Genomic DNA, 13602 nt, shown 5'->3' with positions numbered 1-13602 from the left:
AGTCTGGTTTAAATACCCAGAGGCGTATCCTCGGCTTGAAATCTGTATGGAAGCCCCATAGGTTGAGATAGCGTGTATGCACCTCAATTCTGGATACTGAACCAACCTAGTCTGTCACCCCGTTGGAGAATAGGGAAAGTTGCAACCTTGGTCAGGAAGAAAAGTAGTACCTGCAGTTCAACTGAGAAGAAGCGGGAGACCCCCAGCAGCATGAGGTAAGTCATTGCCAATGCCCCTGTGAGGTACCTTCATTTCCTAGCTATTACATTGCATTTCAAGTTATTACATTACAGTGCATTGCATGAATCCCCAATTGTCAAATCGGCTTCGCGTAGCGTATAAGTCCAACTTTCAAAATCGGCTTCGCGTAGCGTATAAGTCCAACTTTCAAAATCGACTTCGCGTAGCGTATAAGTCCAACTTTCAAAATCGGCTTCGCGTAGCCTATAAGTCCAACTTTCAAAATCGGCTTCGCGTAGCGTATAAGTCCAACTTTCAAAACCGGCCTCGCGTAGCGTATAAGTCCAATCTTCAAAATCTTCTTGCATATCATTTGCATTTTGCCCCTGCCTGCGCGCATACCTGCGGGCACATCTTTGTCTATCTTGTCTGCTTTGTCTAAGTCTTCGGCCTTGTCAAAAATGGGTCGTCTCTGGGCTTTGACATTCACTCCCGTCATTCTTATGACTTCCGAGTTCTGTCAAAGAGGGGCAACTGTAGACACCCCATTTTTGACCGACCTTGAGACTCAGACGTCACCAGTTGAGCACTTGGTGATATTGCATGTTGTGCTTGTTCAGAAGTCTCAGAGTCGCGGCTGCGAGCCCTGCCTCCGGACTTCCGAACCCTCTTCTGTGCCTGGCCTCGGTTTGCGAACCAGACTCGGTTTTCTCGGTTTCTTTTCCTGAGGGAAGGGAGAGGTCCAGTAGACCATCTCTCAGTGGCCGTGGGCTACATTTTGTGGCCGCAGGCCATTTTGCCCATTTCGGAGTCCGGTTTCCGGTTTTTCGGGACCGTTGGCCGTGTGCCTCGGTTCGGGACCGCTTAACCATCTCCGTTTACTCTAAATTTTGGCATACATCTTATTTTCTCCCTTTCAAGGGACACTGGGGCCTGAGAAACCCACTTCGTGGCCGAACGCCACTTTCGGTGCTTGACAGCCCATTTTCGGGACCCCGAACTGCGTGTTTTGGCCCCCGAGCATTCGTTTTGCATTGCTTTTCGTTCATTTTTGGCAGGTGCCTCTATTTCATCACCAGGGAGGTCACTGGAGGGTGGGAGGCCAGCAATTATCTTGGCAACCAGTTATGTTCCATTTTCGCCCTCCGACACCCATTTTTCGCACTTCCGGGCCAATGTTGAACACCTTGGAGCCATTTTCTTCAAACCCAAACCACATATTTATTTGAGTTTTTGTTTTGGCTTGGAGTACTCGGTAAGCTTTATGCTTTAGCATCCTTGCATGCGTGTAAGTGACTGCCATGAATAGCATGCTTACCATGAGGCTATGTGCTTATATGATATAACTGCCTGAATGCCTGTGGGTGAAGGTTGGGTTACTTGGATTGGAATAAATCATCAACTGTTTGTTTTAAGCCCACTAGATAGTGGCAAAACCATCTCTTCTAAGCCCACCTGCGGGTGGCAAAATCTACATTTTAAGCCTACTTGCGAGTAGCAAACCATCTTTCAAATAAATAAACATGAAATGTTTTGTTCCAATTCGGGCGACCCAGTCTATACTTATATGCTGTGCGCATCACATAGTAAACCTAGGCTAATAACCGGAATAAGAACATACAATGTTTTCAAAAATAGATATCATGGTTAGTAGAGGCCGATCTTTGATCGGGCGAGCGGGGGTGCTCACGAAGTGACCTTCCCCAATCGTACCCAAGTTCCTGAGCCGAGGCAACTTTGGTGATGACGGACACGTGGCCTTTGGCACCGAGTCAGGGTTTCCTAAATTTCCCATTAAAAAAACATTTAGGTGGCGACTCTGTATCTGACAAAGCAGTCCATGTTTGGCACTTCTTTCAAAATCTGTTTTCTCAAAACGATTTGCCGGATCTGGACTCTTTGGTTCAGACTTAGAACCGTGACAAATTTGAGAGTCCTGAGCTGTAGTGACCCCAAAATGAACGGAACGGGAGCTCGTTCCTCCCGGGGCGTTCGGGGACGTCTACACAATGATAAGAGAATTGAAAATTAAATAGGTAATAATATGCCCTATAGGCTTACATATTTCTAAGCCATTGCTTGGTTATAACAAAATGAGCCTAGCCCAATACAGTTAAAGCCCTTGGCTATACAAAAAGAATACAAAAAAATAAAGAGCTCTTGCTCCCCAAAAGTCACTCCGACCTATTGCCTTTGCGGAGGCATATCACCAGCACTTGAAAATAGTTTTTTCCAAATAGGGTGAGCCAAAGCCCAGCAGGAATAATCTAACACAATATATGAGATTTAATAAAGATAAAAGTACAATGTGCGTATACAATGTATGTAATAAAACATTTTCATTTTGTTTTATTATCAAGAAATACCAAGTTCGTATCTTATTCCACTTTCCTTCAATTTATTTCAAGTTAATCTATTCTTCTCAATTCATGAGCCAATTCCATTATCTTTAAACAACTCAACTGAGACTATAACTCAATGGTTATCAAATCAGCGCAATTACCACACAAACACGTTAATCTGCCATTTTACAAAAATTTCGTCCGCGGGATCAGCACCCATGTATATACAAGATTTCGGGATTTTCACCCTGGACACTCTGGCCAACTTAATTTCAATGGAGTCCATCCTCTATCTCCTCTCAAACAATGGAGTATATCCTCTTTCTCCTCCCGAACATCATACATATACAATGTATTTAAAGCATAGTCACATTCAATGACAACCAACACTAGATTAGTTTCAATTCACCTAATCCTCATGGAATTTCTATAACAATCATAGCTATCCTCCACCGATAGCCCAATACAAATATTTCTAGGCAAATATACAATCTTCTCAACAGATAAATTATTCAAACTTCCATAGGTAAGAGACAACACGTGTCTGACTCTACCACATATATCAATAATCATCTAATTTCACATTATCAATGTCAATTTTAGTTATTTGTACAAAATAAAAATTTAATCCAATTAGAGCAAAACTTTTCTTTTTCCAAATATCGACCCAAGTACCAAAATCAACAATTTTGACACAATATAACCTCATATTCAAACTCCATACTCATTAATTTCACATTCACCGAAAAACCCCTTTTTATTTCACACCCTAACCCTAGGTTTGTTCAAACTACTCTCAAATCCTATCATTGTTACACAACGACAAATAGCTAAGCTCAAAACCATATGAAAGTGTAGAAAATCCCTACCTCAAGAAGAGAAGACGAGCAAAGCAAGAGTGAAACTCCAAAGATGCTCAAACCCAACTTTGTTCGAATCAAAACGAAGATCTAGAGACGCTCTACATTTTTCTCAAATGGATTAGGATGAGGAAATCACTAGAAGTAGGTGAAAATGTAGAGAGAGAGAGAGAGAGTGTGTGTGTTTTAGAGAGAGAGGGTCTCAACTTTAGGTTTTTGGAAGAAAAGATCTGAAAAAGTGATGTAAAAAGTCATTTTTGTGATCTGATATATGCACAGTCCGCTCAAGCAGAAGAGTTGACGCTCAAGCGTCAGACACAAAGTAATTCCGCTCAAGCAAGAAAGACCGCTCGAGCGCCAAGACATACTGAACAAGACGCTCATTGCTCGAGCGCAAGAAGTGGCACTCGAGCATAGAAAACACACATCTAGAAGTTTTGCAGACAACAGACCAATGATCGAGTGCAAGGAAAGCAGCTCGAGCGCCCACCCGTGCTACTCGAGCATAGAAAACACTCTCCCAGTAGTTTTGCAGACCTGCAAAGTACTGAGAGTTAGCAAAGCCCGCTCGAGCATAAGAAGTGCCGCTAGAGCGGAGGGCCAAAATTTGCAGAGCCCGTTCGAGCGCTAGAATGGCCGCTCAAGCGGGGGAGCAAAAATCTGAGAAACAAAGATTTGGAAAAGCAAGCAAATAACATGTTCCAAACACACAACTACAATCCAAATGACCAATCCAAGGAACAACAAGGGAAAAAAGAAATAAACAACAACATTGAATCATAAAACCCGAGTCCGGAACATAATAAAGTGCCAGGTCAAAACCGGAGTCGCTATAACTAACCATGGTTACATTTATATAACTTCCTAACAGATTTGTCTAACCACCACAAGTGGATTGTAACCTCCTCAACTTCATATACGTGCTCATCCCTTGAGCATTATCTGCAGATGGCTTGACCAACTTCTTGAGTTGCTTGAGCTGGAGTTGCTTGGTCTGTAACTGCTGTAGCTCTGTAGGTTGAGACTTGGCTTATGACTCTATCTTGAGTTGTGGCTTAACAGCTTTAGCAAAAAAGTTTGTGATTTAATTTAAAATTCTAACAAATTTAAGGAAAAATGTTATTTGTGAGCTTTGTCTCAAACACACACATTTGGCTTCTTGTGGAAGGTATTGTTGAAACAAAATGACTATAGAGGTTCTTTTTTGAATTATCACAACAAAAATTTTATAATAAAATTTTCACTTTTAAAAGTTTTTAAAAATTAAATCCTAAAAACCTTATCTATCGTAGTGTTTGTGTGAATTAAGACTGCACAAATGTTATGGCATTGCTCATAGTATCAGGTGGATCAATGAAGTCCAAATTGAATGGCATAGAAAGTTTATCACATATATGAATAAATACTAGAAAAGTTTTTTAAGCATAGAATTTTTATGCGTAAAATTCATACAAAATGAAATAATAGAACCATTTTTGAAATTTTGAGTCACAATAATGTATGTTTTGACTCCAAACAAAAAAATTACAAAAGATCACAATTATTTTTTGTGAAAAATTTATTTGTTTTGCATTATTCAAAAAAACTAATAGGGGTAGAGGTGAATTGGAACTCCTTTTTCTGGCATTGGCACCATGTCACCTAAAACATTCTCCTTTGGAGAAAGTACCTCCCATATATACTTTTTCACCACATTGCGGATGAAGGTTAGCACCACTAACCAAACATACTCTTTTCTAGGGCAAAGTCCAGGCCCACCTCCAAATGGCACATATGTGTATGGAGCCGGTGCTTCTCTGCCTTTGTACCTTGACAGATCAAATTTTTCTGGATCCCGAAAGTACTTAGAGTTCTTGTTTGTTGTGTTAACTGTCCAATATACCTACAAACAACACTTACAAATTAGTTGTGATGATAACTAAGAGAAAATTATTTAGCATTTTAAAATTATATATTATCTTTTGTTCTAACCACTTATGATCAATCGACCATGATAACAAAGTTGTTAAGAGTTTTCTTCAAATAGAAAAAGCAAAAGAAAAAAAAAAAGGTGACTACAAAAATAGTTATGTCTCACATATATATATATATATATATATATAATTTTAGAGAAAGAAAATTAAAAACCATAGTCTAAAGAGTAACGGTTGAAAAGTTGGGAACACTTGACCATCCTAAGCCTATACACCTACCTAACAACCAACAAGAAAAAATGAGACCCAAGATTCCATTCATTCGAAACCTATCTTCTCAACGAGATTAAAAGATAGGATGTCAAATCTCATTTTATTTTTATAAGTAGTTAGAACAAAAGATGATGTGACAGTTCTATATCATTGAATAATGAGCTAGCCTGAAAAGATATACACAAGCATCATTTGATATATGTTTACACACCTTCCAGCCCTTTGGAATTGTGTAACCAGCATATGTGAAGTCAGTTAAGATTTCTTTGAAGGTTCCTTGTCGAGGTGGAACAACTCTCATCACTTCACACATTACATTCCGTGAGTATTTCATTTTCGACATGTCATTCCAGTCTAACAGTTCTCCTATCTTTTTATCTTGTGAGATCTCCAATTGCTCTGCATTTCAAATATGTAAAAACAAAAATTAATTGCAACATGAAACTCGAACAACATCAGTATAATCTGCAAAATTTTAGCAGAATGAACAATATTATTTTAAATTTGATCAATGTTTGGTTTTAAATTTGTCAACACAAATTCCATTATTTACAATAAATATGATATATATATAATATAGTTGGTTCACTCTATTCACAAATTTATTATTAAAAAATTAATTTTATACGTATGTATACACATAAATAAGATTATTCTTTCACATCACAAAATAAATATATTTTTTAAATAATTTTATATGTATGTATACACATAAATAATTTAACTAAAATTTAGGAAATATTTATGATTAGAAAAAAAAAAAGAAAATCTTTTATCCTATGTATCGCACATGTCAACTGCTAACTACCTTAATTACAATCCAAAAGAATTTTATTATACAAACAAAAAAATTTAAACAAAATACTAATAATAATAATAGTAACTTATAATTTTAAAAATGCCACAATCACATAATTCTTTCATAGAAAATTATTTAACAAAGTCATTACCTGATAGGACCTTATTGTAGATGTCTGGACTTTCTCCCACAAACTTGATGAAGAAAGAAACGGTGACAGCCACATTGGCATAACCAGCCACCAACAAACCTATCATTTTATCAGCAATCTTAGCCTCACCCATACCCTTCCTAGTTGGATCACTCACAACGATCATATGAGACAGTATATCTTGCTTCATAGCTCCTCCACCGCCTACCATGGTTGCTCTCCTCTCCCTCACCATCACCATTAGCTCTCCGAATAGCATCGACAGCTTTGCCAACGCGATAAAAGTTAGTGCTAGGAAAATTCACCATGATCGAATGCAGTCCTAAGGTGGCATCATCGAAATAGCGAACTAGCCTCGCGATACGATTTGGATTTTCCATCTCTAGAAATGTAACACCCTCAAAAAAAAACCCATTATATATATATCATTGACATGCATTATTTAAAGAAAACAATTTATTAATTCATTCATCAGAGTATTACTAAATAAAGCATTACATATAACATTGAATAAAATGCCTTACAGGCTTACATCTTTCCAAGCCAACACTTGGATACAAAAATATGAGTTCTAACTCATTACAAGAAAAGCCCGAGGCTTGAATGTTTACATGTACTAATAAATAAAGACAATTAACAAAAGGTAGTCTTCTTCGAACCAGAAGCCAAACCCTCTCAAGTTAAGTCCTTGGAGGTAGTTTATCACCTGAACCTGAAAATGATATTCCCATAAAGGGTGAGCCACAGCCCAGTAGAAATATACTAAACCACATATAAGCAATGTATAAAGCAATAGCATTCAACAGATGGTTAACCAAAATAATCAATTACTTCATTTTACAGTCTCATGACACTATTGCCAAAGATACGTTTTACTTTCCAATTTTATCAACATGGCTCAGAACCTGGCCAAACTTAAAACAGTGAATCACATGTACCATATTCACATCCTTCCAATATCAACAAACAAATGAGACTCAAGCTCAAATCAAACACTTCATACTTCCAAATTGATACACATTTTAGTGCTGTATCAATAAAACACTTCTATACAAATAAGCACACATAAAAGTGATGCTAATGGAGTCCATCCCCTATCTCCTCCCAAACAAAATCCGGTTTAGAGGTCCATCCCCTATCTTCCCCTAAACCGTGGAGTACATCCCCTATCTCCTCCCACACAAAACAATGTATGCAAATGCAATGCTCAATCAATACACGTATTTTCTGTATTAATGCAATAGTCAAAATTAATGACTTAACCAATGTGATTAGTTTCAGTTATACCTAATCCACATGCATTGTCTACAACAATCATGACTATCCTCCACCGATAGCCCAAAACAATTATTTCTAGACTTGGAAATAAATATATCAACAATTCAATAGGTGAGTGATTTAAATTATCCAACTACACCATTTAATCAATAAATTCCCCAATTTCATGAATTTAACCCAATTCCCCAATTCCCTTAAATTAATTATACAAATTAATTAATTATTACAACTAGGGTTTTTCCCAAAATTATCAAAGTATCCCCAACATATCAAAATACCAAAACTTAGAACAAAACTTATAGAATGGAGTAGGAAATCCCTACCTCGAAGAAATAGCCCCAAAAGAGAAGATGGAGATGAAGACCCAAACTTCAAAGTGCTCCAAACTACCAACAATTCAGATTAAAACGAAGCCCTTGACTCACATACTCTTTTTAATGAAGGATCTAGGGTAGAAACACACCCTAAGTGGATCAAATCTAAGAGAGAAGGTGAGTAGGGTGAGAGAGAAGTCGGACCTTAGGGTTTGGAATCTAAAAAGAGGATGAAAAACTGATCAAAACCCGCTGCTGCGTATATAAACTGGACAGGCTCGCTCGAGCGAAGACTTGGTCGCTCGACCGACCAGACACAGAGAAACTACGCTCGAGCCAAGGAAGCCTTGCTCGAGCCAACAACTCAAAAGCTCGCTCGAGCGAAAGAAAGCTCGATCGAGCGAAGAACTCAAACCCTCAGGTCTGTACCAAGACACACGCTCGAGCGAAGGAACTATTGCTCGAGCGAAGGACGAACTAACTCGCTCGAGCGAAGAAAAGCTCGCTCGAGCCAAGAATGCACAGCTACAGGTCCAAAACAGACGCAACCTCTCGCTCGAGCGAACAACTCCTCGCTCGAGCGAAGAACCAAAAACCTGGACAGCAACACTTGGTTTCTAAATCCAACCAACCTGAAACAAACCTGCCCAACACATCCTATAACTCCAAATGAGAAAATAAGGGACAACAACAACAATTTACCATGACAGAATCTACGGAACCTAAGTCCGGATACAATAAACAAGTGGGAAAAGACCGGGGTCGCTATAAGAAAGATCCGACAAGCGATCGACAAGGTTAAAAATATTTGTAAAAACTCAATATATATCTCATGTACATGATTTTCTTGTGTGTCTTGTGAGTCTCACACTCTTAGAAAAATATTTTCTGCTTGGTTTGATTTTTAAAAAATTATTTTTGGACTAATTTATGTTTGTGTGAATTTTGTTTTCTTATTTTAGTCAACTTTTTTTTTTTTTATATATATACACCTAATCTAAATGTATCTAGAAATAAAATAAAAAATTCACTAAAAATCCAAACAAAAAATTGTTACATTTTTATTCAGATTTTTATTTGTTTCTAATGATCCTTTTCATATTTTTAGTCATTTTTTTTTTCAATTTTTTAGATGAATCTAATTTTGATGTATCTAAATAGAAAAAAAAACAAAAAATAGATGATTAAAGTATAAAATAAAGGGGTATTTTTTTTAAGGTCCCTGATATTATGATTTTATAGTATAAAGGACATCAAATATTTTCATGATGTCTAAGGTCCCTCAACATCAATCCAAAGAAAATTGGTCCAAATAAAATTCAAGTCAAAGAAAATTCAAGTCAGAGAAAATTGGTCCAGAGAAATTTTGAATTTCTCTGGCCTCCTTAGCCTTTCATGGACACTACTAGAGAAATTTCCTTAGCCTTTCATGGACTCCAGAGAAATTTCAAATTTTTCTGTCGTGGGTTTGATCCTCCACCATTGTTGTTACTGACAGTTCAGGAAAAAATGAGATGATTCAGTTTCTATTGCTAATGTATTGCCAGTTGTGGAGTCTTATGATGAGATGAAAGATCATGATGATCATACTATTAGAAACTTTGAGTTATGGAATTTGATCATGATGATCATGATTGCCTACCAAATTTCTCTGACTTCGGAATTTATCAACCATGAACCATTGCCTCCACTCTCACTCTCATTCACTTCCATACCCACTGAATTGATTATGACAATACCAGATCAAATTCCATAAAAACAAGCACACAAGTGTGTTTATAAAATTAGAGAGAGAGAGAGAGAGAGAGAGAGAGAGAGAACAGAGTAGTAGAGAAATCTAGAGAAATTCTGAATTTATCTCCAGAGAAATTTTCTCTGGAACTGATATTAAGGTTTTATGGCAGGGTGGGAAAATACAAAGGCTCAATGCTTGTATGATGATGCTGATGCTGGACGGTTGTATGTAAACTATTGTCAATCAATATGGCGTCTCCAATACCAGATCAAATTCCATAACTCAAAGTTTTCTTTCTGGAAACTGTTAGGCATTTGTCTATTCTGGCAAGCCAACATATTACCCAACCTCACCGAGTTAAGTATTTCTTCACGATCTGCAGGAGGAAATTGTAGCGTATGTGCAGAACAACATGAGTCCAGAATACCCGACATTAGTTTACAAGAATGATTGAACACTTCATAGCCTGACAAATCTCCATCTATCTGTAAATCTTAGCAGCCAAAACTATGGGTGAAGATGTGCCTTTGTGATCTATATACGTTGGGGCACAATGCAGTGTAGTTTGCAGATCTGCAGCAACAACAACGCCACCAGTGTCCAATATCAACGCCTCTAGATCGCCGCTCCTCAGACGGCTCGGCGACGCCGTTGAAGTTCGGATCCGGTGAAGGTGGAGCTCAATCGGCTGGAGAATGAAGTCAGGGGTGAGGAAGAAGAGTTGATCTGGACAGGTATGAGAATGGAGAAGTTTAGAGAGAGAGAGAGAGAGAGAGAGAGAGAAAGAGAGAGAGAGAGAGAGAGAGAGAGAGAGAGAAAGAGAGAGAGAGAGAGAGAGAGATGAGTTTTGATTTGGTAAGGTCAAATTTCTCAGTGATATGTTTAGGGACCTTAGACATCAAAAAATAATTTTGTGGATCTCTCCCATTATGAAAAGTGGGAGAGGGACGCTAGACCAATTTTCCCTAAAATAAAAGGAAAATAAAAACACGTCTAAAAATAGTTTGTGAATAATCAAACCAAACTATATAGTTGTAACGAATTAAATCTAATAAATATTGTAATATAAATATAATAGTAAATTTTAATTTTGTAACTTAAGAAGGTTTTAAAAACTATTAAATTTGTACAATCTAAAAAAAAAAACTAATAAATTTAGCCCCCATAATGAAATGATTAAATATGGAAAATTTTATTTTTTTTTTATTAAAATCTCTAACAAAACCTTCAATTCATCTTTGCCTTCCCAATGAGTGTTCAAGTGTTGCTGTGAAATTGAGTCAATTATACCCAAGTAACTCGGCAATGCCTCAGGCTTGAAAAACCCAGGTATTCTTATCACTTCTTTTACATCATCTGCCGCCACCGCTGCCACCACTTGCGGTGGTGGAATTGATGGAGCCACCACTGGTTCGGGTTTTGATGAGAGAAAAAGCTTCTACTTTGAGTGAGGCAAGAAACCAGTGAAGATTTTTCTCTCATTGGAGAAGAGAAACTTGTTTCCATTTGGGCCATATATGACTGCTGTTTTCTCTCTGAAAATCTTCATCTTGAAGATCTCTCGAGAGTACTTTTTCATCCTATAGTTCACAAAATTTTCTGGCTTGCCAAACAGAAATTTAATGCTTTTGCCGATAATAGGCCATCCGAAGCTGCCTGGAGGCAGTTTGACACCATCATTGGAGCGATGTCGTAGAGAAAAAATGGTGATGAGAATAGAGAGGAAAGCAAGAATAACAGAGAGATATAGGAACTCCATTGATGTAGAGATATGATGAGTGTTTTGATGAAAAAATGAACTAGGAAGCAAAGGTGGTGTGTTTGAGTAGGGCTTGGAAGTGTGGTTTATATAGGCATATGGAAAGCCTAGGGTTGTCCAATTCAAAGGGTAGATTTGGAATTTTAAAAAAATTAAACTTTCAACTTTGGTTTTTGTTTTTTTTAATTAAAATTTTTCATTTTGGGTCTTTGAAAATATTTTGTTCTTTCACTTTGGACCCAAGGGAAAATATTCCATCTCTGTTGAATTTTTTTGACTGAGTAATCCAAACTAGGCAATGCCCAATGTTCTTATTTAATTACAATATTATTCAAGAAAAATTTATGAAATCTATAGAAAAATATCAATATTTTAAATTTTTTTATCTGACATGTTAAGTGAAACTTATTTACCAACAAATGAAAAATATTATAAAAATTAATTATCAATATTTAAAAAAAAATTATTAATTTATAATTTTTGTTTCCTGACTTAACTATTGAGTATTGTCCCTTTCTCTTTCACTTCATATGTGTATTCATACAACAAATTATGTGTATGAATAAAAATTTATTTTATATTAAAAATAATAAACCCACCATAACACATAAATTGATGAAAATGTATAATGTAGAGGAAATTTTATCTCTCTCTCTCACACACACATATATATGTATAGACTGTTAGAAACAGAAAAAGTGAAGGAATTAATTATTTAATAGACTATAGCTTATATGAAAATGGTATACGAATGAGAGACTGAATTATTAATAACTCATTCATTTTGGGGTTCCCCGACCAAGCGTCCCTACTAAGGGCTTGTTGGGGAAGTTAACAAAATAGCTTAAAAATAAAAATATTATTAAAAAGGTCAAAAAGTTAATAAATTATATGCAAAAAAAAATTAAAAATTTTATTTTCTCTCTATTTTTGTATATTTTTTTGTAAAAGAAAATTCTAAACATATATATAATTCATACAAAAAAACTTGACAAGAATGATGTGAATTGCCATTATCTATCTATATCTATATACTATTATTAAGTGAAGGCTTAAATTGGTTTAATAAACATTTTTCTCCTCATGTCACGTAACAACTTTATATATGCTAACATAAAAAATAAAAAAAAATAAAAAAAAATTATTAAACACAACGTAAGCAAATTTTGAACCCAAGACTTTGGGTTTCATTAAAAACAAGCTTGTCACTTTATCAACATACATATTATATTATACTATTATTAAGTGAAGGCCTAAATTGGTTTAGTGAAGCATTCTTCTCTTAATGCCACATGACAACTTTATATTCATTAAGAGCATACTTATCAGTTAAGCAACATACGTATTATATTATACTATTATTAAGTGAAGCCTTAAATTGGTTTAGTAAAACATTTTTCTCTTATGCCACGTGGCAACTTTATATATGCTAAAATAAATAAATAAAAATTATTATACATAGCGTAAGTAAGTTTTGAACCCAAGATTTGGGTTTCATTAAGAACATACTTATCATTTAAGTAACATACATATTATGATATTAAACTTTTTATTGTTAGTTATCTGAATTACACACACATCGCATGTGCCACCCGCTAGCATTACTCATGGCATTTTGTTTTAAAATGAAATGTTCATAAAGAGTCGCGTCATTATGTATGAATATTTTGTTTGTATAACAATACTCATACTAAAATAGATTTCCAATGGAGGACCAAATACGTTTCAAAAGATTTATTCACCCAAAAAATGTTTCAAAAGGTGCAAGTACAATATAAATCACCTCATACGCAAATTTTAATAAAGGTATATGTCTCAATACTATTTTTTAACTTGTTAAGATATCTGAACCAATTAGTCATTTTAGGAACTCAATTCTTCACCATAATTTCCTTCTAATAATTGAACACAAAGGAAAATCATGTCCTTCTACCTTTTCACTAAGGCTTTGTTTGGCATGATCTCAAAAAGTCAAAAAAAAGTTAAAAATGTTAGATA

General features: G+C 35.9%; 1 pseudogene; it reads right to left on the bottom strand.

Moving 5' to 3' along the window:
* Positions 1–4967: 4967 nt before the first annotated feature.
* On the bottom strand, positions 4968–11604 carry LOC145799038 (beta-amyrin 28-monooxygenase-like; annotated as a pseudogene).
* Positions 11605–13602: the final 1998 nt, after the last annotated feature.

This window comes from Camellia sinensis, chromosome 9, assembly GCF_055761805.1.
Source record: "Camellia sinensis isolate YWXY chromosome 9, ASM5576180v1, whole genome shotgun sequence".
Taxonomy (NCBI): Eukaryota; Viridiplantae; Streptophyta; class Magnoliopsida; order Ericales; family Theaceae; genus Camellia; species Camellia sinensis.
This window is presented reverse-complemented; position numbering and strand designations above follow the sequence as displayed.